The sequence below is a fragment of the Patella vulgata genome, chromosome 5 (assembly GCF_932274485.2).
Source record: "Patella vulgata chromosome 5, xgPatVulg1.2, whole genome shotgun sequence".
NCBI classification, from domain to species: Eukaryota; Metazoa; Mollusca; class Gastropoda; family Patellidae; genus Patella; species Patella vulgata.
This window is the reverse complement of record NC_065883.2, coordinates 32,842,962-32,870,387: the sequence shown is the minus strand read 5'-3', so window position 1 is coordinate 32,870,387 and position 27,426 is coordinate 32,842,962. Positions and strand designations below refer to the sequence as shown.

Here is a 27,426-nt window from a genome sequence, read left to right as displayed (position 1 = left end):
AAACAGATTGTAAAACTGACTTCATTTAATTTGATTGAGTTTTTTAATGACGGGTTTACTACTCGTTCAGATACCATGTTGCTATTTTATAAATTACAATAAAGACTTTGATAAACAAAAGATGATCTTTATTGTCGTTATACAATGTATTACTGTCGGTAAATAGTTACGGCATTCAACGATCTCGACCACATAGCGTTTTCAAACTGTTTCGAAACTCCAATCCCTTAGATTGTTCTATCCTTTCGATTTTAATTTCAAGTTTGATATCACGAATGTGATCCCTGTCGTTTTCGAAATGTTCCGCAAACCCGATCCCGGGGCTAATTTATTGTATTGGTATATGAAGTTTTTGTTTACATTTCAGGTACGATACTGCGTAAGTGATCACTTGGATGTCCAGTTAATACTGTTGAGATGTGCAGAAGGTCCCCATTTGACGCAAGCAATTAATCACATGGTAAGTAGACTCCTAACCCACCTTATAAAACGAAGATTACAAATTTTGGTACGAACATTATTCTATTTCCGGATACATATGTAGTTTGACAACTCTGAGAATTCCTCATGGTCATGGTGATGGTCTCCACACAAATTATATTGCGCAACTTATTACACTTTTGTCATTGAATATTAGAAACTTAAATCTTCCTATGTTCTGTTGTTAAATAACAGCCAGATTGATTTTAATAGAATACCAATCGGTTTGTGGTTTGTCAGCTTTTGCCCCAGCAGATAATTAAGCAATCGGTAGCAATTGGCAGTAAGTGTGGGATGCCAGGCAACACTCCATCCGTCCAGAAAAGACCTCGGTGGGAATAACTAATTCTTAATTCTGTTTTATTGCTGGTGTAAATAACGTGCGAACAGAATTGTCGCGTCCTCCATGTTTGTTTAATAAAGAAAATTTTACACCTCACTTTATAGCTGCCAGCGATCAGCCATTTTGCTTATAATACAAAAGATACATTTATATTGTTTTAATTCATATCCAAATTTTCATAGAAAGATTATCTTTCTATTCTTAGGCCTTCACAGGGCTACGACATTTACATTTCAATGAATTCTATAAATTCTATAGTTTTTAATTAAATTTTGTGCATAAGTACAATAATTAACCAAATTTATAGTCAAACATTATAAATGACCTATGAAAATGTCAATATTATCTCACTTTTTCAAATAATTTCGCTTTCGAGAAAACAAATAAATTTACGAGGAGAGCTTAATGGGGAGATGGTGGAAATCGAATGGCGAAATTAATAACTTTTCTACTTCGAGAGATATTAAAGTACTGCTCGTCTATAGTTGGGCGTTTAGAACTACAACACTGGGGATTAGAAGCGAAACCCCAATTTCGTTTGAGAAGCATCTATTAATATGTCGCTTATATCCTCCTCTTTCATCGTTTGTTCTCCGGTGTTTACTTTGCTCCGACAATGTCAACACTACCACATTTACGGGCAGAAAGAAGGGCTATGTTAAAGTTCACAATGGCCAGCCCTTTTAGAAATGTTTGCTAGTCTCCCTAACTCGGGGTCAGATAATCATAACAAGGATTTCAAGTTGGCAGATTTTCTCATCTTAATACCGACAAGATAGAGATTAACAATCGACAGCGCCATCTGTAGGTTGATATATCATGTCTTTATATCTCTTTAGTCGCCTTTGATTTCTGCAGCCAAGAGACCACCACACAATATCAACTATATTAGAACCAAAGATAGAAAAACAGAAAATTGACTTTATTCCCTTGTCTTAACATTGCAGACATTTAGCTTTCAAATACTTTAGATTATTAAAGAATAGCATTACCAGATGTAAATCAGTGATTAAAGTCGGGAAAGTTTTGCAGATTCCATTCATTTGACACGATGTTTACTTCCGGTTTACATGCATAATGTCGGTTGCTTTTTTATGCCTTTTTAAAAAAGAAAATCGATCTTATTGTCAGGTACATATTTGCTTTCATTTGAGCTGTTGAATGGAAACTGGCAGAAAAAATATTTATCGTTTGATTTGTTTACAATATAAAAGTATAATCTGTTCTACTGTAATTTATTAGATCAGCATATAGTAATTTTCATCAAAGACTACATTCTGAAAATAGGTAAAAACTAATTGACGTAATTAATTGCCTGAAAATAATTAGAGGTTTGATAAGTCAGCTGGAGTGCGTGTTTATAATAAAATTATAATGGCTCTCCTCTAAAAGGTATTTTTTATCGTTTCAGTTAATAGATAGACTGTCATACAACAGGTGCCAACAAAACATTAAGTCACTACCGAATTTGATTCCTAATTGAACATTTACAGTTGCTCCGCGAAGTGTTCTATATTTTGTTTATGGTTAATGAACAGGCAGACGGGTTATTCATCAATATACAATAACAAAAGTCCTTTAACTAAATTATCACAAATAATATAACATTGAAGTACTTCCAAATTAGACATGAAAAAATATAAATAACAGAATACAATGAAAAGTTATTCATTAGATTCTATCTCATTTTATAGATTTTTGTTTTAATTTTCTACGCTTCAACGATTTATCAACACAAATAAAATGTCTCCCGGGATGAACTAACAATACCGCGGACAATATTTACTATATGGTAAATTATGTGTTAAGTTGTCCTTTAAGAGAATAGAAAGTGTGTACTAACATGCAACAGATAAATTTGCTTAGTATTTATAGATACAGCAACTCTATCAATATTGACTTGTCATGCACTGGGTGGTTGTGTCGAGGGGGTAGTATGACCACATTGTGTTCTCAGCTATCTTATGTAAACTAAAAATGAGATTATATTAATACCAATTCTACAAACAGAACAGTAACCCTGTTAATAATAGGTCGAACAGATTCGTCTCTTTATTAGTCGCTTCAATTTTGACATTTTTATAACAAAACGAAATGAATGGATTTGATGAGCGTTGTATTTAGTCACGTGAATAATTCTTACTTTTGTTTCTTCTTGTTCATCTCAAGTGAGTTACTTCTTATTTTTAAAATTGTAGATTGAAAATTATATATTTTAAATTATCTTTTTGGATTTAATATTTTCCATTTCCACTGGTATGTTAGATTTTCATGTGGCTATAGACTATATTATGAACTTACACCTTCTATTCAATTGGTTTCATTATTTTATTCATCTGTATTAAAAATTAAAATGGAATTATATTATCAAACAACTTTTACAGATTAGACAAAATAAAAATGGTGCCAGCAAAAGGTGTATATTAATTATATCAGCTGTATAATAAATTGTTAGTGATATTCTCCAATTTAATACTCTAGGCTTATTATTATGACATAATACGTTGGTTTTTTTTTAATTATTATGTAATAGAACGGTTTGCAATATCCGTAAATCCACCAATGCTCGGAATGACTTATTCAGTGTTAATTTATTTTTTTCTAAGCGAATTGGACATAGTGATATAACGGGATAGTGTAATAAATTGAATAATAATTTATATATTATTATTATAGGACTAAAATATCACTGTCAGTTGGAAACTACAAAGAAAAGTAACATAAAAATGACGGCATTAGAAATCCACTGTAACGGATTTGCTACAGCGTAGTGTAATTTATAATAGGCAATGCTTTGAAGGAAATTAGTCGCTAGCTAAAGCAGTCTTTTGTCATATTTGTGTTGGTGAAGGCGATTTGCGTGGTTGCTGGGAAATAAATTTGTCTCCGAGTATTTTGTTATCAGAAGTAAACACCACACCTGTTCGTGGTGATGTGCTTTGTGTTAGCTATATTCAATATACAGTATAATATCAACACACATTTACTTGGACGCCATTTTTGTTTTTATTATTATTTGATAGTCATTGCAAATTCATAAATCATTCTCTTAAATGTTTTAAAGCAGTCTTGTTTTTTGTGGTCAACCAATAGTATATTTTATAATCATAAAACTACATATTTTACACCTGCCAAAAACATAATATGTCTCAAATGTTTCATCTAGATACTTTCCTGTCCTAAATACACCAAATTCTCTATTTTTGCTAAGATTATTATCAATTTTCGTCTTTTACCAAAATAACTCGAAGTATTATTTTGCAATTATGTCCGTTAATTATTTAACTTTCAACATTAATGCGTATTTGATCACCATAATATCATAAATTTGATTGATGTAATATTCTCGTCACCATTTCTTGGGTGATGTAAATTATCATCGACACAAAGTTTGCAATGCAATGTAAATAATCATCAAAGTCACTAACATAAACAAAGTGAATACCTGTATCGACAAAAACATTGTAATTGATGGTTTTACATCACTGACTCGCTTGATTTAGACATTACCTTTTTTCAGAGTTTCATAACTCTGAAAAAATGATTACTCATGCGTGAAACGCAACGGTTATATCAAAGAGAATGCGTATGGCATATTTCCATGCATTCGTCAACATGGCGTGGGTTATTTGTACACCGAAAAGTCAACACTACGACAATACAAAGAATCTTGATACTTTTTTGTTTCGATGTTTTTCGTCAAGGCCATGATAAAAGTAAAAGATGAGAGGGGGGGGGGCAATATTGAAATTTCTTATTACATCATTGCTGAAATATTAGTTTCCATCTTAAATATGACGTTATTCACAATATATACCGTACTAGCATAATGCATTATGAGTCATGTAGCGATATCAGAAAATGAAATATTTCTTGAAATTGAGATGCGCTTAATTCATTTACAAAAATAAATAGAACTCATTCAATATCACGTCTGTGTTATTCTATATTAAGATAGTAATATCAAATGAGCCGACTCAGTCTAAGTCATCTAAAACAAGTTTAATCTGTAAAATACGGCGCCATATACCGCTATCAATCAATTACTATATTGACCAATCACAAGAGACGTTGACATAATTGATCGGAAATCCTAAATTGACCAATGAGCTATCGTGTTTCAAAATATCAGGACGAACTCTTCCCGTTATCGGGGCATTAGGATTGTATTTTCTCTGCTATCGCTATTATTAATAAAATGAATCCAAGCGATTAAATTTTGACAAAAGAATCTAAAAAATTATTGAAAGACACGCAAACAATTTATCGAGAGACATTGCAATTCCCTTCTATAATAGTTTTTATGCAATAGCAGAAAGTAATCCGACTGAGACAGATCTTTGAGTTATAGTTTTGTAACTTCCACCAAATGAAATAAACTTTAGTTGGCAGAAATTTCGTAGTATTAAAAATTCCTTACAAATGCATAAATAATAAACTGTCATTATTGGCATCAAATGCGAAAAAATATGCATTCATTTTATCTTTACAAAATGTAGAACTGATCTCGATAGAATCCGACGAATATTATTAAAACTTTACAGGGAAAATTAGAACAAGAAGAAATGTCGAGTTTCAAAATTACTACAAAAAAGTTTGTTTGAAAAGGTCAATAAAAATGTAATCCATGAATGGGTAGTCATATATTGCCCATTTGTTTATTTTTGCCACTAGTAGGATTACCCTTAACTGTACATGCGGTTAGAAAAGATGTTGTTAGTTGTGACAAAATACATATCTGCACAAAAGTATAGTTTCAATGTGAACTGATAAAACAAATACAGTTAGAACATTATTTTTGCAAAGAATTATTATCCCCCCACCCCCTCCACGAAAGAATTACGTTTTGTATTTATAAGTTGATGTCACAAGGAGGACATTCTTCATAATTTTTATGTGTGTGGGAGGAGTAAGGGGATTATAAGCATTTTTTTTAAATTCAGGTTGAAAGAAATATAAAGTATAAGACCTGGATGTTCAGTTGAAAAAAAATAGCATAGTGTTTACCTTTAGAAGGGAGACAACTCTGTTGATTCTTAACTCGCGAGATCAATACTATCTATATACTCGGGGCCATAATTTAAAAAAAAAAAGGGAACTTACACCAGAATGCTGAAATATAACTTTTCAATAGAAAAAAGTGACCTAATAGTTGTTACTCATTCGACATTCAGTTTAAACTTGTGCATTGCACTATTTATTTCTATTAAGCAGTATATTTTCGTCCAATGTTAAAAAAATAATAATGTCCTATTATACGTTTTGGTATATAAAGTACGATCAAAATAAATAACACGTATAATATAGATATTTGCACAATTTACGATAACTACAAATTTTATAAAACAAACCATGTCATGCCATCTTTTAAGAAAAGGAAACCATCTAATGTTTTCAACGTGGTCCTTTATTTAAAATAGCGGTAGGATTGAGAGGTTGATATTTAATTATTAAATCTATTAAAAGACAAATATAATTTTTCAATATTTTAATATGTTTTCCTGAAAGAGTATATGAGTTATTGTCACGTAGAAGGTAACTGAAATAGAACTCGTTCTATCGATCTATTGTTTTTAGACGAGAGGATTTCGTATACAAAGCACGTGGGCTGAATTTCACCTGGACTGCTAATTACTGTGAAATCGACATCGAGAGCACGTCGGCCATATCAAAGGAAGAAACGATAAAATGTACATGCATATGTCCTGGCCACGTGTTCGCTCGTTTCCCCACCCCTCGACCTTTAGGGTGCTGTTAAAGCTTGATGATTGTGTCGTTACCTTGGTAACGTCTTTTTCGGTAAATATACGAAACCAGTCAATTGTCCGTACATACAGTAGAGATCGTATGCCACAAGATTTCACGAATTTTCTTCACTATATATGTATATCTTTCGTTTTTTAAAACGACATACAACTATTCAATTTTGTACATTGTGATTATGAGTTTAGGCCATGTTCTTTCAAATTAGATCCGCTTTTGTTCGCAATCCTATATATAAAATTTGTTCAAATAGACATTTATTATGAAAGTGGAATATATTCGCTTTAATTATACAAAACTATTTACTTTGTTAAAAAAAAATTGATTTTGAATAATCCCTTTATCTTGTTTGTATCATTTTTTTTTTTTTTTTTTTTTTTTTTTTACTTTTTACTTTTTTCTTTTCTTTCCTCTATTGTTGTTACTTCATAAATAGACATAAAGAGTTTATTTTTTGAACTATCAAAAGGTTTTCTTTCATTATAATGCCAATGTGGGCACTATTGATTCTAAGAGCCATGATATTTTGGATATTTTTTTAAAGGGTTAATATGTACATTATTTAATTTAGTAATCTTTTGTCCAGGAGTCTTATTTACATAAACTAATACGCGTATGCCACTCCTTAAATGATATACCAAAAATTTCTGGTAGATTGTTAAAAAATAGTGCCGAATCATATAATTACGCCTTTGTGAGTCAACCTTTTTTCATTCTGAAGGATATTACCCAAGACCGTGATAACCGCAAAAGTATCAGTTTTTCTATGCAGGGAACCCCAAGGATTTTCAAATAAGAATTTAGCTTTAAAATCCACGAAATATAACGTGATTAAGAGCAGTGTCAATAAATATAAGTATAGATTGTACATGTATATTTATGTTCTTAACCTTAAATGTATGCAGTTACAAGAACAATATTTGTAATGTAATTGTCTTACTGTAAAAAATATAGTATATAAGTATAAAAATAGTCTACATGTAAAATTTAAGTAAACAATGGCATGTATTATACATGTTTAATCCTATTTACATTGGCAACAAATTCTTTAAAAAGGGCTTTTGCAAAAACAAAAAAAACACCAGAACACTTGTAAATTAGGACTCTGTTATTTAATACTGTGTCAGTAAAATATAAATAATCCTCATATATTCCAAGATGTTTATTTAACTAATTTGGCCTTAAAGCCGGGACTCCCACAACCAATTTTGAGCGACCCCAAAGTGGTCTGGCCCCGAAGGCGGGGGTTATGCGGAGGGGGGGGGGGGCTCTCCCGGAAATTTTTAAAAAATTGACTGCCTTTATAGTCGCGTTTTGCGAGAATTTCAGAAGAAGAAACTTACTCACAAACAGACATTGAAACTCAGAATCTGTCCCGACCCCATGTGACCCCATGGTAACTGGACGACACAGTCGAAAGTATCAAGCGACCCCTTATGGGATCGCTACTCAACATTTTGGAGCCCCGGTCTTAAAGGAGCTTAACCCCCTTTGGTTTACGGCACTTGCGATGGGACAAAACCTTGACGATTAAATTTTCTATTCCGTCGTTTTGTTTCTTAATTCTGTTTTCGTTTTTGGCTTACTGTACCAAAAAGGTCTACTAATTTTTAATAATATAACTTTACCTAAATCTAAATACAAACACAAGAAAATCTATATCGTCAACCGTATGTTGGTAAATTAACATAATTTTATTGATCATTAAATCATCAATATGACGTAGGTAGGATACTTGTGTATTTTTAAGGCCATTACTTCCTTTTGTTGTATTTAATTAGAAACCCATAGAAATACACACTTACCAGTAAATTAAACAATTTTGGACACAATTGAATACTACCATATTAGTTTATTATTGATAATATGTTGAAATATAAGCGTAATCAGTCATATCTTGGAAAGAAAAAAATGAAAATAAACAAATACTGCGAGCATTGATATTAATACTTCAGACATAAATAATTAGGATGGCCCTAATAATTGTCAATCAGCGCTGTTGATTAAAACTTGATAAAGGTCTATATACTTGTTATCTGTATCAATATTGAAAATGGCCAGCTTCGAGTTTACGCGCTAATCACACGATATCAGTCATGTAGAAGATTTATAGTAAAAAATGTTCTGATGAATGAAAAATGGCCAGCAGACTGATAGTACAATGTTTCGTCAATATTTACCAATAGACATTGAACGTGTTAGCCAGAATAAAATCTCTATATGTTCTCGTCATATTAACTTAAACATTTTATCAACACCTTTTCTTTTATTTTAAATATTGACTTAACTTGTCCCAGCTGATAACATGAGTAAATTTTCATCATTGTGGTTTATTTTTCTACAGATATCAATTGTATTCCTTCAATTTTCTTTTATATAATCTCACAAATTTTATTGATAAAACTTTTAAAAAGTGAATTTCATTAAAGAGGTGTTAGCGCTTTGAAGACTTTCGCCGTTCGGTAAATTACAAACAATCGATTTGACTACACAGAATTCAAATAGATATGATGCAAAATTTGAGACAAATCAACTCCATCCATACCTGAGCAAACACCCACTCAAAATATTTTAAAGTAAATAGGTTATTTTAAATGTGATATTTTTCCAAATTCATTATAATAATATTCTTTGTAGAACATGATAATGCCTTTAATAAGGTGGTGTTTAATGCCATAGAGATCCGATAACGTTTAATGTTGTTTTGTTTAGAAAATGATGTTATTTGTTTCCCCAATTCTGAAGATTTGAGTATAATTAAGCCAAAAATAGAGTGCATGCATTTTCTGAGTGTACAGGCATACTAAATAAGAAGTGTTTGTGGGTTTTTTAAAAATATTTTATAGTTCCCCAGAATCTTACAACAAATAATATAATTGCCAAATTGTAAGGTTGAAAACAGTGGAAACACTAGGCAATTGTTTTAATTGATGATAAATTTAAATGGCTTCTTATATCGACATGTTGGATAAATAAATAAATAAAACTGTATGGATAAAATATCCAATAAAATGATAAACCCAACTGTGATTGTACAACACATATCACATATAAACGTATATTACCAACGTCTGCGTTTTGAAATAGTTATACATGACGTAACGGTCGGATAAGTCGAAAATGTACATTAAGACATTGGTCTATCTTTAAAGCTATCTCTAAAAAGGGCAATAGGTACACATTGGATAATCTTAGGTTCATTCTGGTATATGTTAATTTTGGAACTCTTTGCCACGAAGGTGAGAATCCATGGCGATTCACAATTCTCGTCAATTTCCGTGGTTCGTGAGCCTCGTCTTGATTTCACTTCTGCCTGCGTCACGTCTAGTGTATTTTAGAGCGGGTTAGAAACAGAATGCGGCGTATTTGTGACCATCGTTGGTGTTTTAGCACATAGTATGGCTATGATGAAACGTGCGCTAAATGTAGCTGTATTTGTTTTGTTGTTTTTGATGTTGGTTGAGAAGTTAAAAAGTAGAAGTCTGAATAGTGGAAGGTACCGCCCCCACCACTGTCCAGGTATAACACTATAACCAATCTTCGTCAAGTTCTAATCGCTGGTTTCCGTTCTCTATACCCACCGTTACGTACCACCGTAAATTACCCATTATTATTACCTAAATTTATTCTGCACCTCAATAACCTCTTTTTTAAAACCTGTTTTGATTATGTGACCATTCATTACTAACGAAACATTTTTTTAATATAATGGAATAAAATGCAGATATTTCTAATTAGTTACCCGGTACCAGTTTAATTAAAATGATAATATATTTGCTAATTCTAAAGATGAACATCACGTTATTTAGAGATTCTGCACAACAATAACTCCTTTCAAAACTTGTTTTGACTTTCATTTTTCTGGGAGAATGTGCCCAGTCGTTATTTTAAACCGTAATATTATATAATGGAATAAGCTAACATGCATATATTTAGTTATTTATTAGATGGTATTAGTTTTTTTTCTATTAGATATATTTATATAGTTGCTAATTTTTAAGTTCAACATCGTTTTACGAACGGATTCTTTCAAAGCTTCAAGCTTTAATTGTTCACTGGTTTCAATAATGTGTTGGCCTTCTTGGTTACTTTTGGTTATAGTACTTCTAATTAACTTTATAATGTAAACAGAGATTCAAATTTGAAATAAATCACTCGTTTTGGGTTGTTTTAGATTGCAGTATGCACGTTTCGTTATGCATGATTTGCCTTTTTTGGAAAATGTCGAATTTCTCACGGCTTAATCCACAATAATGTGTTCTCAGAAGGATTATTTAACATTTAATAAAAAAAACAAAATCAAAATACCAACGCGAGATAATCTTTCGACTTGGATTCAATTCGGATTTAAAATACCCATCAATTCGATTGACGACAAATAAAGATGGCGACGATCTTGGGGCAACATAGATCGATGGGAATTTCAATTTGTTATATCTTTGTTAATATTGAACGGAATTGAACCATGTTTGGACTGATATTCCTATTAGAGATACAACTTTCACAATAGTGTAGTTTGGAAGGGATTCTATTGCGCTAAAATCACACATATATAGTCTTTAAGACCGAAATTTTGTCAACTCATTTATAATGGTAATTAATGGTTTGCCATTTTTTTTTTTTAACAAAAACATAATCATATATTTTACAACTATTAATATGCAGAATGAAATGAGTTACATTTACAGACCGCTGGAGTAAAGTATATATAAACAATTTAAACAGCACACACATGGCGGAAGGTGTTTTTTCATGGTATCACGTTAATACTAAATAGCCTTGTCTAAATATTGAACAATGATTTAACTGTCAATTTTAAACAGCTTGCCTACACTTTTATAAACTCCTATATTAGTCTAGCCTTTAACCCTTGAACCCATCAATTCGTCAGAGATTTCGCTCTTCTTTTGCTCTAAAGTTAAACTAAGCTATGTTTTCCTGTCCATAGTCAGACGAGAAATAAGAACCAGATTCAGACACACAAAAAATCGTACCCTCTTTTTGAGGACATGTACTCAAAGATTAATCATTCAGTTATACCAGCATTTTATTTAAAGACTTTGTGACAGCAAACAACACTTGTCCCTTTAAAATTTCGCAAATAATGGAGGTTTGTTGCAGAGTTGTCGCTCTTGGTGATATTTGAATTATTTCGAAAGGCGACTTATCAGCAGCGGTTTTATCCATTTTAATCCTTGGAATAATAACTGGATAGACTTTCCCTAAAAAAATAATAATGCATATTTTGCTGTATGCTTATTTTCTGAAATTTTAAAAACACCGAGGGGGTGATGACCTTGGATTGTGTCATGCGCTACTCACACAAACATGTATTAATTTTTTTTAGAGCTGGGCTAACTTAAACATACATTATGCAAGAGCTAAATCTGTCTATTGCAGGTCTTTCTTTAGACCTGAAATGTTATCTAAATTATTAATTACATATTAACCTATCCAGACCATAATCAACTCTAGATGGCATCGCTAGCCTGCGATCTTTGGTCGATTATGAGCCGATTTACTGCATAACTTTCCTTCACGATTTAACGATTAAATGGATAATCGAGACTATGCTGTTTATCGTACTGACTTTAGTAATGATGATCGGGGCTAGGCGGAAATTTCAATCGCCTAGTTCTCGGTTCATAGTGGATCAATTTGAATGAAATTTTCAGCAAATTGCCTTTAGATTTTCTAGTGTTTAACTTTTTATAGTGAGAACTGCCAACTCGTTATCGAATCTCCCATAATGTATCTTTAATCCCAAATACAGTAAAATATATATTTATTTTTTAAAAAAAAGAGGGTAAAAGAGAGTTGAGTGCCACTCCCATTCACTTTTACTAAATTAGCCCACCACGGTGACTCATTGAGTAAGGCACAGACTCACTATCCAGGAGGCCCAGTGTCAAATTCCGATGTTGGCCGAGAAAGGTCCTCTGAGTTTTCGAGCGTGGTTTTCCCTTGACAGTATTTCAGGACAAAATTCATGGCAATGAACAGTGCCTTATAGTCGTTCGGGTGGAACGCAAAATCACGGTCCAATGTACACAATGGCTTGCACGTAAAAGTAGCCTTGGCAGTTTGAAATCGAAATAAGAGTAGGCCGCTGTCCGGGCATAATTTCCGTCATAGCATACGACACGGCATATGTCCATCTTCTTTAGCCCAGTTGGTGTAGAAAATAGGACGTTAACCCACTTTTCTTTTCAGTTCCTTTACTGAATTAGGATAAATCCATTCACACAAATGTAGTTCATGTTAATGTTGGTTTTATAGAATTTAATACGTGTGATATTTCTTTTTATGATATACTTTTTTTCCCAGATCTTAAAATTATTTAATGCTTTAACGGCATCTTTATAAAATGATCATTCAATGTATATATGTAATTCTTGCTTTAATCTTTTTTTTTCTTTCTTTATATTTTTACAGTCTGAACTTGAATGAATGTTTATTTACCTTGATATTTTTGTTGGAAAAATAATAGAAAAAACTCTTTAGAATAAAGTATTATACTTATTTTATATATTTTATTTGCTACTTTCAGCTTATGTGGGAAGATAAATGAACCCTCTCCTTAATACACCTGGACTCGCCTAGATTCTTACCAAAAACGGAGAAAAATCTTTGATGTTTACCGCCTCATATAACCGCCCAAATGCGTTTACCCTTAGTAAATATTATGACGGTACAGTTTTTTATTATATAATTTCCTTAGTTTATTTACAAAATCATGTGTATGTTATGAATTTTCCTCCTTTTTTCACATAAAAGATAATCACGATGTTCGTTTAAAACAAATTTTATGATCTCTGATTATATTTTTTAATATTTTGATTTAATAACGGAATTTAACATTATTAGTATATATCTTTTAGTAAATATTTAATCATATTTTAAAATACAATTTTTTAAACACATGAATTTCCACTCGTTTGTCCTGATATACTTTTAGTTATTATTTTAATTAATTAATGTATCATGGCTTTAATAAAAGTAAGGTGTATCATCCTTAAATATGTTTTATCGTTGTTTATTTTTATTATTATTATTTTTATTTTTCAAATCTACAAAGATAGTGCTAACGCGTTTTTCTGAAATCGCATATTCGTACCTTCAATTGATTTTTTTAATTCATTTATTAGAAAATATAACGAATGTTTTTTGAGGTTTCATATTTGTATAAATATTATCTGAGCGAACGACTTTGACAAATCACCTTGCTGAACAACATTTCTATTATAGACATCAGAGAAATAACATTTTCTTCGATCAAATTTCGTTTTGTAACCAACAGTCTTCAATACTTTTTGTATGCTTACATGTTTATAAGATGTCTATATTGCATTGTGGAATTGTATGGAGTTGATATTACTTCGAGGTATAATATTTTTTTGTGAACAAGTTGTCTGTAGTCCACGTTGCTCAATTTGACTTGTATGGGACAGAAAGGAAATGTTTTAGTATGGTCGCATACATTCGTATTACACCGAACTCACAAAGGAAATTAACGTGCACACAAACTTCAGTCCATATAGAAAAAAAATACACCTCAGATATCGCCACAAATGCTATCCTACATGTGTATATTAAAACCATGTTAATTGTAAACACAATTTTATTAGATATGACAGATAGGCTGTACATATTATTATCTTGAAACAATTTCAAGTTTACATCTGTACAAAATATCTTGCACACACAATGTTGTCACAGAAATTAAATAAGTTTTTTTTTCAAAATTTCTGCTCACACAGACTACTAAATATAAGAAGGAATATTGGTCCCAACGATTCTGTTAAAGAAGAACAATGCAAATACCATAAGATTTTTGTTTTTTCACATATGTCCCAATAAAATTATGTCACAGAAGATGTGTGATATAGTCAACAAGAAACTACCCCCTTTTGATTATATTCCAAAACACAAAATGGTTAAAGTATAAGGTATGCCTAATAGGTTACCACCCGATATTAGGACACATCTGATTAAAATTTAAACTAGCGTAAACTGGTACAAGGTTTACCCGTCGCAGATCTTACATTTTAAAAGAAGCTTCACCCCCCACTATTTAAATTTTAAACATTTAAGACATTATCTGATTGCAGCATTTGGGGCATCTAATAAACGCTTTTGATCTTTACGTGGGTTCAGTTTATGAAATAGTTCCAGCTTATCTCTTTTTGTCTGTATCTGGCAGACATCTTTAATATCTTAATAACAATAACAAGTCAGAGATTATTCTAACTATAGAATCTAAAATCGGCTTAAGAGAATTACTAAAGAAATAATGGACCTTGTATCTAGAAGTTGATTAGAAATACTTTTATTCCACCATCTTTCTTATCTTGTGTGCTTGGGGGCTAAAGATATCGACTAAATTCGCCTCTTTATATAGAGAGCCAGTTCCACCTAATTGGTTTGGATTCATATTCAATAACGGATGTAGAGGTCGCCATCTTGTAAGCGAGAACGCGCGCACGTGAGATGGTCGATTTCATACCCAATTAATCAACCGCAGTGATGAGTTGAAACGAAGAACGTTAGACGTATAACACAGACACAGTATTAAGAATATTACAAGCTTTCTAAGGACCAATATGCTCTTATAATACCCCAATTGTTTTTCTCTCGATTGCCATGTGTCCGAATGTGCGCGCGTGCAAGATTACAAATCGTTCCGCGCGTGCGAACATCTCCAACGGAAATTTTCAGCAATATTTTGACATGGACCTTTGACTTAGAACAGGCGTTGATTTGTATAAATGGTCACATGATGTCGTTATTAACCTCTACTTCCATTTTTAAACCTTATCTCTTGGACACGCGCCATTTTAATTGTTATCCTTGTTTCATTCTCTCTGCCATCCACCTTTGATAAAGTTCTAGGCGTCCATGCTACTATTTATCGGTTCTGGTCTCACGTTCATCAAAAACGGATACAAACCCTTCACACAAAAAACTTGTACAAAATTTTAATCAGATCCTCTTTAGAGATTCACATTATAGTAAAAGAAATAATAATTCATATTCTCAATTGTTTGATGAAGATAATTGGTAAAACCCTTAACTGCTTGATAATAATTTGAATTATACTTTAATTTTCATATGACTAAGCTCTTATTAAGTTTCCAGCCTATAATCTGAGATTTTTGTTGAAATTATAAATTCGAACGCCGCACCAATATTGAACTGGGTTCGTTGTTCAACAAAGAGGTGATAAACTGGTTTATTGATGACCTTTTCAAAGATAAATAATTCAAAATGATGCCCCTTTCTTTGTTGGAATGTGGATCTTTTAAAATTATTGCGAGTTTTTGTTTTGTTTTGTTTTGTGAATAAAGTTTCATTGGTTATTAATATCTATTTAGTACCGTATATTGTTTGCCCTAATAATTCGTGGCAATATCTGAATAATATAATGTATTGTAACATTCATACAGGAAGAACACAGTCCTATACAAACGAGTTTAATCTTCTGCAATACACTATATTGTTCTTAATTGTTTATATAAATGAGGATGTTTGGATTATCTCCCCACCTTGTTTTTTACCCTTGCAGCCCAGTTTGTCGCTTCGGACCTAACTCTGAATGACTGATTTTATTATGACAATGAATAACTATTGTATTATCATTAATTTGAAATAAACAAACGTATTGTCACCAACCCTCGTCAGCACTTTCGTTTTGTGCTGAGTATTGTTTTTCTTTAACCCGGTGAGTGTGGCGACTTTAACAACAATCAGAGGTGGCGTTTCATTTGGTCCACTTTAATATATTTAGTAAACCATGTTATAAATGCCAGAATATTAATACGATTATTTATTGTGTAAGCGACAAAGGCCAGTAATCAGAAATGAAATGAAATTGGGTTTAACGTTCTACTGTCCTGCACCAACTCGGCTATTGAAGACGAGCATACGCCATACTGTGTGCTATGAGGGAAATTTCGCCCGGACAATGGCACTACGGCCTACTGTTGTTTCAAATTACAACTGTCATGGGTTCTTTTACCTGCACGTCAATGTGTACATGGGACCTCGTTTTCTTGTCCCTTCAGAACGACCATACGGGGTCCTTTGCCAGGGCCTCCGGTCTCTACCTCTGACAAGAGGGAACCAAGTCCGAAAATCTCAATGAACTTTCACGGCCAACACTAGGATTGAACACGGGATCTCCAGGTTAGCGAACCAGCGTCCTACTCACTGAGCCACCACGGCTCCCAGCCAATTAGACCTTAAAACAAAAATATTGACTTATGAATACAAATATTTATTGAAGAAGTTCAATTTGGAAGTCTCAGAATGGCGAGTCGTTAAATTTATTCAGTGATACCAGATTGCAGGTCGTAAGTATGTGTTATAGTATTTTGGGTAGATCTAAATAATAATTTAGTTAAAGAACGCGAATACTTCACCTTTGACTTGTATTTGTTTTTAAAGTGGTGATTACTAATAGGTTCACACTACCTGCTGGGGTAATCATTTCTCTCGTAAAATATATTGATTAATCTCATATCACGCATCTTTTAATTTTCTAATTTTCACGCTACTTCGCCTTTGCAGAGAAAATAGTGGAAAAAGAGGAATAATTGATTAGAATTTAAAAAAATCTATTCCCATCAATAAAACTTTAATCAATGTGTAAATTTATAACACAAGGTACGCATGTGAGCATTTTTTAGGGTGTACATGACATTTAAACAAGTTCCTTTCAACAAGATACCAGACTGCACAATTAGGGAGCCGGAAATGGTGGAGACGGATTACATAATGTTTCAAATCAACAAAAAATTTGATTTCTTATTCAAATTACTGTAAAAAAAAATATATCAATATTACCAGATGATTTATTTTTTGGTATATTGTCGATTTTATTGGTATTTTCAGTATGTGACCCTTAAATGTTCAGTATTCATGATTGGCCAAAGTGTCTCCAAATAAATATTAATTAGCAATAATACACCAACAAGTGCATTTAAACATACAAATAATCTAAGCTCAGTTTCTCTTTAATATTGTCGATACATGTGTTCTAACATGTCAATATAACTCGATATCAATGTAAATATTTTATACGGTGTTTTATATATAGACAAATTAGCGGTTTTTATATATCATGATTATGTAGATATAATAATAAGCTAGGCATTCTCCGGTTAAGTACCTATACCAGATAAGACATTTATACCAAAAATTACATTAATGTCAATCAATATTACATTCATTTATATTGCTTTATTGTAACGTGGGAACCCAAAAAAAATTTATAGCAAAAATTTATAGCAAAATGTACACCGAATCATGTAACATTTATAGGCTTTCAAAAATGTTAGTATATAATATTTCTTATATATTTATATTAATCTGCGTACAGTAGTTTACTTACTTAATTTTAAAAAAAGGGTAGCATTTTCTATCAACATCTTGTTGTTCTTGCCTACATAGACTTTTAAACCATACACAATGAAACATTTAATTTTAAAAATTCGTGTCCAAATTATATAAATCAAGATATCGTATCATACGAGTAATTGTTATTCCATAAAAGTGTGTTATTTGATTATGTTCCAATTACTAAATGCCAATCAAAGAATACGCTGTGGCCATTTAAAGTTTACATTGGTTTACATTGATCTTAAGTATCTTACAGAAATATTGTAATAATAATTCTGCTGGATATTGTTTTGGTACAAGACAGAACACCTTTTAATACATGGATGTGCTTAATTACATATTAACAACAATCTTTGCATATGTTTACTTTTGAACGATATGATTGGTTGTGGCTTTAAAAAATATTTTTACAAAAATTCATAAACGTCTTGTTGAGAAATAAATCTGATCAGATTTCATACCACAAAATACCGTTTTTATGTTAGGTCTTGCAAACAAATAACTATTTGAAAAGTCAGGTATTATTAAGTATATCACAATTAGATCTGAGGAATTTGATACTTTTTGTCGGACCACCTTGGAGTAATGTCAATAAAAAGCCCTTCAATGTGCTATCGGTTTTTATAATATATTCTATTGTTTTCTATTAGTTTCTATACACAGTTCATTCAAGAAGAGTATGTGTCTTATCGACATCTTCCACCTCCTTTCCGTCGCTCTAAAGCCTGGGGACAAATAATTGTTCGATCCAAGATGCAAATATATTAAACTGTCAAGAAACAAAACTCTACTTAAGACAATACAGAGCTAGGGTGAATAGGTACACTCGACGTACCGAATGAATGTAAAACGCCATTCAAACTGCTTTTTAAAAGAGTAAAAATCGAAAAGTAAGGTTCCAGTATAATAGTGTAATAGATATGTTGAAGGATTAGTTTATGTCTCATCTGCTTTATCTTTTTTATTTATTCTAAAGTTAAGTTAACACAATTTTTGTGCAGGACCATTTACTCAATACATCCCAATTCAACCCAATGCCACCCAATATACCAAATATAACCAAATGCAGCCATTTTATGTCTCGTCTGGTTTATCATATTTATTCTTTCTACGGTTAATTTAACAAAAAATATGGGACAGGACGATATACCCAGTACTACCCAATACCACCCAATACCAGCCAATACTAACCAAATAAAACAAATACTAACACAATTTTAAACCCTATAAATTTTGATTTCTTTTTTTTAGTTAATATTTTGGAAATTATATTAAAAGAAAAAAGTAATTATTAAAAGAATTTCTATCACTAATAATGTGCTGTTTACTTGTTTATATGGCGACTCAATAGGTGAAAAATCTGAAAGGAATTTTACAAACCTCTACCTAAAAATACCTACCAAAATTTAAACTATTGGTGTCAAATTTCATTTGAACAACTTACATATCTATCGACAAGGAGACATAATCATTCCAACTTATAGTATTAGCACCGGAAACGAACGTCTAGAGAACTAAACTTTCCTCACGTTAAAGAGATTTTCGTCTTATGTAGGATTGCCCCGAACAGTCCGTTGTTAAATCTTCAGATTTCTAGCGAGGGTCAAACTGGGCAAAATAAAGAATTGTTTCTACTTTTTTACGATCTTGACGGTTAATTTTCTACTTGACACCTGTTTGAACTTTTGGCAAAGAAAAGTGCCATAGATTATGGCGGTATAAGATTGCACTCAACTTTAACATGTTTGAACCAAAGTTGTAGTTGATCTTTTTTCATGTCAAAGATATATTGTGAATCCTTTAAATTGTGGTAGTTTCCGGCAAACTAGGATAAAGTTCATTTTGTTATTTAAATTGGGCAATTTATTTAATTTAGTAATACTAAATAAGCTTATCTGTAATTTATAATTAGCTATCACAGGATTTGAATTGATCTATAAAAGACGGGAGGGTGGGTGGGTATTTTATAAATGTATTTTGAATAATGAGAAATAATGCAAGTTCCATACAGAACTACTCAAAAAACATCATTGCTTTATGAGATACTTATTTTATGAAACTCAAAAACAAAATTGTGGGACAAATGTCGAATATCGAATTACACTTATACATAAAAAACGAGTATTTCATATATCGATTTTTATACTAGCTCTAGACAATCTACAACAAATTCTCAAGTAGACATGATGGTCTTTTTATGACTTAGCACAATCTCTTTGAACTTTAGGCGAAGACAGGTTTATAGCGCTACAAAAGTAAAACACTCGAAAAATACTCTCGCAACCAGTAACAAATTAATAGGACGAGAGACGAACTAGGACAGTTTCTACCATCTATATACGATCGCTGAATGATTTAAACCGGCACCACGACCCAAGAACCCAATCTAATCCATTGATTTACAAGTTCGTCGCTGACTTCAAAGGCATATGGCAGTTTTCCTCGACATGAACATAGCGGCAACTCCACAAGATATGTGATATGTGCTTTCCCAAAGAACTACACTCCTTTGATCTCGAGCAAAAGTAACCCACCAACTAACCAATCAAAACGCTTTTATAGATCTGTGTACATCACGTGCCTAGGGCAGCAGTTTCGAAACTGCGGCTGAAACCTATAAATCATGCAATTTCCAATATGGCGAGATAAAGCGGTTAGGTGAACAGGTGATTAATATAATTATTACAAAGAAAGATAGCTAATTGATAATTAAATAACTTAATGTCCCATCATTAATTATCACGGACCGTCTGTTTCATTCTGCGTATAATTTTTCATGTTAACTCTAGAAATTAAAAATAAGGTATCATAAAATATCATTAATGATACTGGTAGCTGAACACTATAACTCTTCATTGCTCATAAAACTATTTATAATAACCGTCTAAGATTAAAAGATTTTGGAGGAATATTATAATAAAATTATGATTGTTTACATGGGTGTTCTGGATGTATTGAATAACATTAACCAGAATCAAAATAATAAATGATTTTATAACTGAGGTTTATAGTTAACAACAACAAAGTACTTCACCTACAGCATCATAATATAAACATACAAATCCAATTTTATAACAACCAAGAGTGTACTAAGGAAAACAGAACTGCATGTATATTATATTTGCCTCAACATAAATATTCTTCGTTTCGTTTATTTTCTAATTTGTTTTTACATGAAAAATTAAACGAAACGTGATTCACATATTATTATGATTTTAAAAAATATTTATTTTAAAAAAATCCAGTACGAACGTCTCACCGAATCTGAAACAGGGTCTCAGAAGGCATAACGTGATAACCAGTGAAGTCGTCCTTCCCAGAAGACACATAAGAGCTGTTTCATGAAATGCCATCTTCGAGTCGTGAGTTTAAGCATTGTTTTTGTGAGTGTAAAGAAAGTACCCGTATATTATAAAATGATTGAACTAGGGGCTTCTAATCAAGCCATTATATCACCAAATTGTCATCAATGTTGACGATTGGTCTCACCTACGTTCGTTTATTTGCCTGGGTGAGAGAATGTCCTTTCTTTTCCGGATTTTGCCTCAAAGCACTATCTAAAACAAACACTTATATTTTATTTGTTTTAAGTTCCACTCACTACCCTATCTCGTAATCAAAGGCAAAAAAGCCAAAAAAAGACACCGAAGCATTCAGATGACCCTCATATTCATTAGTAGCATTATCCGTGTGACATAATGCCAGTAAAACGCATCTTTTGTTAACAAGTTTCCTTACTCCTGCTTTAGATGACTTAGTCCGGCCGATGTCATTTGAAAGAAAAATAATAATACAATCTAATCTAAAACAATAACCATACAAAGTAGTCCTTTCGATTGGTGACGTCATCCTCTCATTAACATGGGGGTTAAATATTAAATCCCCAAATATTTGTGAAAGAAGTTGAAGGATACCAATACTAATATGGCTAATCAAGACAGAGAGAAGAGGCATATTGTTGTACCGTCTTCCATCAGTGTATTCATTTGTTAGTCCTTAGGCCCACTAACAAAAAGGTTATCAAGTCAAGATACAACTTGCTGTAAAGTTCTTTCTGCCAGAATTTAATTTTGACGGATAATTGGATGTTTTGATGCCAAGTGATAAAACTATACTCGAGCTGACTGCAAGCCATTTCCCGCTCTGCAACCCCCTCTGGGTAAGGTCACGTCAAAATCTCATCTTACGATACTTGGGGTATATTGCCACGCTTAGTGTCCATTGTTGTAAAGCTTTGTGGGAAATTTATGCCCAGTCTGCCACTAGAGATTCTCAATATCCTGCTTAGACATGAATTGTTCTCGGGCACATCTCTTCAACAGTTCCACGCCTCGACTTTGTACGAGACTTCATATAACAGTTTATGCATTTACAAGAGCACTCCTTGAAGTAAAAAGCCGTTCTCTTCGTGGTGATATTAAAACGATGAATGCGGCGAGCGATTTAATAATATCAAGCCACGCCAAGACAAAGAAACAAGTGGATTGTGTTAAGCTGGTAATAGAACTGCCTGTTTTACCTGGTCCGCCATTGTTTTAGTGGTTCTTGCTATGGTCGACGGCAGATGCTCTTTCTTCTTGTCAAATGAGACGATTAATGAAAATAGTTGGTGACAATAGTAGAATTAATGAAGCGAATGATAAGCATGTCATCATGTAGTTCTGCCTGTAAGCTACAACAGCGTGTTTATTGGTTTATCATTTCAAATTCTAAGGGATTTATTCGTAAAATATCCGCCATATTTTTCATCTCCATTAAAGTAATTTCGTGTCGTTAAATAAACATACATTTTTCTCGATCCTATGAAGTTTTTGTTTTTTGTCCTGACACTGTTTTTAGAAGCCAAATGACATTAAAAAGATGTCATAAAAGCTTCAATAAAATAATGCTTGAAAATATTGCATTCTATTTGACCGGACATTACCATTTAATATCCTACGTGGTTCTTTTAACTGAACTCTTATTATTTCACAGATTTAGACTAATAGATTTCACTGTTACTACTTTCTGTTTCTTACGTTTTACAAATGTTAAGAAAAAAACTTTCGAGAACCACTGGGGTCAAGATTTAAAAAAAAAAACAACTCTAGGTGCCCTTGCAGCGTTATCAGTTCTACCAGGTCTTTTAGTATTTGTAACATTTAGTAAAAATTGGTCAAGTTGGTATATTTTGCAGCGTTATCAATTATACCAGATCTTTTAGTATTTGTAACATATAGTAAAATTTGGTCAAATTGGTATATTTAGCATCAAAATAAAAAAACTAGTTTCATGTGTATATACAGCTCACACTTCTATGGAATACAATCACTCTTATTACTGAGCGACGTTTCGACTGGGCTTCTCTAGTCATTATCAAGCAATGATAAAATATGAATGTTGTTGTTGTTTATTACAGATTTTACGTCCAATACGTTAAATATTATTATTATTATTATTATTGTTTGATTGATATAGAGCTTCATTACACATGAGTGTTTTCAAGCACATTCACAACAAAACAGTTCTAAAACATTTTTAAAATTAAATATGTTTTTAAGATAGTCTTAAAGCCCTGGATGGAAGAGAGCTCTTGAAGAGTTTTTGGAAGATCATTCCACATTTTAGCTGCTCTAACGGAGAAAGCATTTTCACTAGAACTTTTATTATATTTAGGAATCCCCAATATGCTACGATCACTTGAAGAACGAAGGTTGGATCGCCGGGGTGTATAGAAAACAAAGAGTTCTTATAAATAACTGGGTGCAGTGTCAGAATAAACTGATTTAAACACATGCACAGGAGCTTTAAATTGAACCCTCGCTCGAACTGGAAGCCAATAGAGTTTCTGTAACTTAGCTGATATATGATCAAATTTTTGTGTTCTAGTTATGAGATGCGCAGCATTGTTTTGCGCTATTTATAGTATGTTTAAAGATGTTTCTGGTGTTCCTAATAGAAGTGAATTTGCATAGTTCATCGGTATTAAGAGCGTATTCTCGAAATAGCTCTCATTTGAAGATGTATTTTCCGTATGATACTATTGATTTGGGGAACTGTGGACATAAATTCATCAGCCTCATAGCCAAGATTTTTAGCCTGCTTCATAGGAGATATAGAGCAATCACCGATCTGAATGGAATCCGCTTTAAACAATTTAGTGGATTGTGATTTTGATGATATGGCAAGAAATTCCGATTTTTCATTGTTAAATTTTAGCCGATTTCTGGCCATCCATCCTCGAATGTCATTAAGACAAGACTCTAGTCTACTGATAGAATCCTTGGAAGCAAGATAGTTGTGGTGCTGAAAGTAGTCATAAATTTGGGTGTTATCAGCAAAGGCATGGTTTTGTACCCCATGCCTTCTTATGATTCGACCAATTGGAAGAATGTATAAGAGAAAAAGTAGAGGTCCCAATACAGATCCTTGAGGAACACCTATTGTAACAGCACATGGTTGAGACACAGACCTATTTATTTGCACCTGATGTGTTATATCTTGAAGATATGACTTTATCCATGACAGTGCGGCACCACAGATCCCAACTGAACATTCCAGGCTTTGAAATAGAATATTATGATCTATAGTATCAAAAGCAGCACTGATATCCAAAGGTACAAGGTGCACAGCTAGATTTTAATCCAGCGCCAGGTCAATATCGTTTTTAATTTTAAGTAGAGCCGTCTCTGTGCTGTGACCTCATGTAAGCAAATTGAAGCGATTCGTGTAAATCATTTTCAGACAGATAATTTGAAATTTGAGGAGCAACTCTTTTAATAACCTTGCCGATGAATGGTAAGTTGGAAACAGGTCGGTAATACTTACACAGCTGAGGATCAAAGTTTGGTGTCTTCAACAAAGGGGAAATCAGAGCTGACTTTAAAAATGCGGGAACAGTACTAGTGGTTATAGAATGATTAACAATGTCAGTAACGCTTGAAAGCAGAACCTCCAATACTTTCTCCTCTTTCAGAAGCCAGGTTGGAAGAAGATCAGAATTACATGTAGCTGATTTACTCTTTAGTATAATCTTCTTGACCTGTTCTTCAGAAACACTAACACATTAATTTAGATTGCACTCTTGTGGACTTAGTTAAATTACTTACATTTAAAGGGTTGAAAATTGGTAAAGTAAAAACACAAAATAAAAAAGTTACCCTAAAACACACTTATAAAATCGTTTATAAAATATGAAATAAAACAATATAATATACATACATGGAAACAACAATACTTGGTTAGTGCTGACCAGCCAGAGACACCCTTCTAATTACCTTGAAGGAAACTTAATTAAAATAATAAGATTATGAAAGTGATCAAGACTGATACGTGTAATACTAATAACAACATCCAATATGACATAAAACAAATTGATTAATGATGACTTGTTCTGAAGTATTAACAATGATTTTATCAGGTTTTAATAACCACAACACCCTAAAAGAAGATGAATTTTGATTAATATTATCAATGAAAAATGTCGATACATGCATGTAGATGTAACGTGATTTCATTGAAATAATTTAATTTCATGTGGTTCCCTAAATTAAGCCCTCAAGGGTTATCCAGTCTATAATTACTAAAGTAGAGCCAAAACATGGGTGTTGCATACGGACGAGTCTTGCGTATTAAACGTAAAGCAGATAATACAGTCTATGGTTTTAGTAATTGTCATCATTGTGTTGCTAGAATAGAGAAATATGTTGAACCGATATTGGAACTGGGATCCTATGCCTACATCGTACCTTAAATATATATATATATATATATAATAAAACAATCTGCAGAAATTTGTAAGCTTATATATCAACAGATAAGAAACTCTTGGATGGTGTTGGACCTTTCGACGTTCAGAAGAATGCACCAAGAGATAGCGTTCTGTATTTTTGATATACAGAAACAGAACACCTTTTACTTCATAGATCATGCTCCTGAGAAGTCCGTGTTGCAGTTTGTGAGAGGTTAACAGATGTTGCAACTTAAGCACCAGCCCTCCTTTCCATATCTGGTTTCGGTAAATCCCGCATTTAATATTACTCATTGCGTAATCATACGGATTAAAACTCTTCCAGATATTAGAGGAGGGGTTGAATGTTAATGGTTTTCATAAACAAACAGGCCTTACAATACTATAGCTAGTAGCGACTTTAAGATAAATTGCACCAAGACTTACCAGGCGGATTATCGAGAGGGTTGCTGGTACCAATGTTCCACGTTCTGTCAATTTTTCATTTTGTAGCTGGACATACCCGTATGGAGTTCTGAGAGCTACTGGGTAGAATACAAAATTACAAACAAATTTTGTACTATCTTTAACGCGGCATCAGGTGTTCCAGAAAGAATAAGTAACAGTTAAGCTGATGACAACTAGTAGATAGAGATAGAAGAGTGTTCGACATGTTTCTCTTTCGTCCTTTGCACAGCTTGGAATAATCGTAAGGTTGGGATACAGTCGGTCCTAATCAGAAATAAACAAAAGATATAATTTGTATAGATAAACAACAATAACTTGGTGTGGCTACGTGTATTTTCTTGCCATTTTATTTCAATACATTGTCATGAGAAGTAAACACAGTCAAATTTACATGGTGACAAATATATAGCTGTTTCCAAGATGTAAGTGTATGCAAGCGTAGTTAAGTTTAAGTTTTTCTTGTTGTCAATAACAACAGCTGTCCTAGTTGTATAAATTAATATGAAAACCTGTGATTGTTAAGTAAATAAGGTATGTGAATATTACATGGTATTAAGGGTAAATGATAGCCTCTTTAGTCAATATGATATCTGATCAAGGAAAAGTGATTATTGAGCCAGCAAGACTGAGCGTGACCAATCCCTCATTTCAAAAATTACTTTCATCTAGTTGTTAGACCATGTCAATCTGTTACCGTTTCTTTGTCTTAATCATATGATAAAAATGAAAATTATGGAACAGTTGTTGTGAAGTGGTATAACAGAATCACTTATTAAATCAATGGAATCTAAAACTTCCATATCACTATCATTCCTCCTTATAACTTGATTACCTTCCCGCCAGACAAAGGGAATGATTTAACTGGGTACGCATTAAGGATAAACGCTCTATTCTCTATTGGAGTAGTCCTAAAGACATGTCCGGCGCGAGTTCTTTGGTTGGCGTATCGAAAGAGTTTTGGTTTTGGTCATTTTTGTGCTCTATAAATAATGAATAATTCATGATCAGGTATACAAATCTAAACCCGGTTCCAGACACGGATGCACAGCTCTAACACGAATTAACGCCTTCTCCCGACATTTTTATTTTTAACACACATACACAAACCAGTATGTCACAATTTGTTTTTAAAGAGGCTTCAGATTTTTACTAACATCCCAATTTCACTAACCGAGATAAAAACCACTCCTAGAAGCTAGAAGCTATAAAATGATAGACAAACGTGTTTTCATTATAACAAAATAATTGCTATTCCCCTGCCTTT

At 32.6% G+C, this 27,426-nt stretch overlaps 1 protein-coding gene across 2 annotated transcripts in view; it reads left to right on the top strand.

Annotated features, from left to right (window-relative positions):
• Window positions 1-13,525, top strand: part of LOC126821000 (forkhead box protein A2) — a 53,631-nt gene extending 40,106 nt beyond the window's left edge. The window contains exons 2-3 of one of the 2 annotated variants that reach the window (XR_007680220.2): window positions 368-460; window positions 13,137-13,525. The gene's annotated coding sequence lies outside the window, so the exon portion shown is untranslated. The remainder of the gene's footprint in view (window positions 1-367; window positions 461-13,136) is intronic. The other variant, XM_050549238.2, reaches the window with a different exon arrangement.
• Window positions 13,526-27,426: the final 13,901 nt, after the last annotated feature.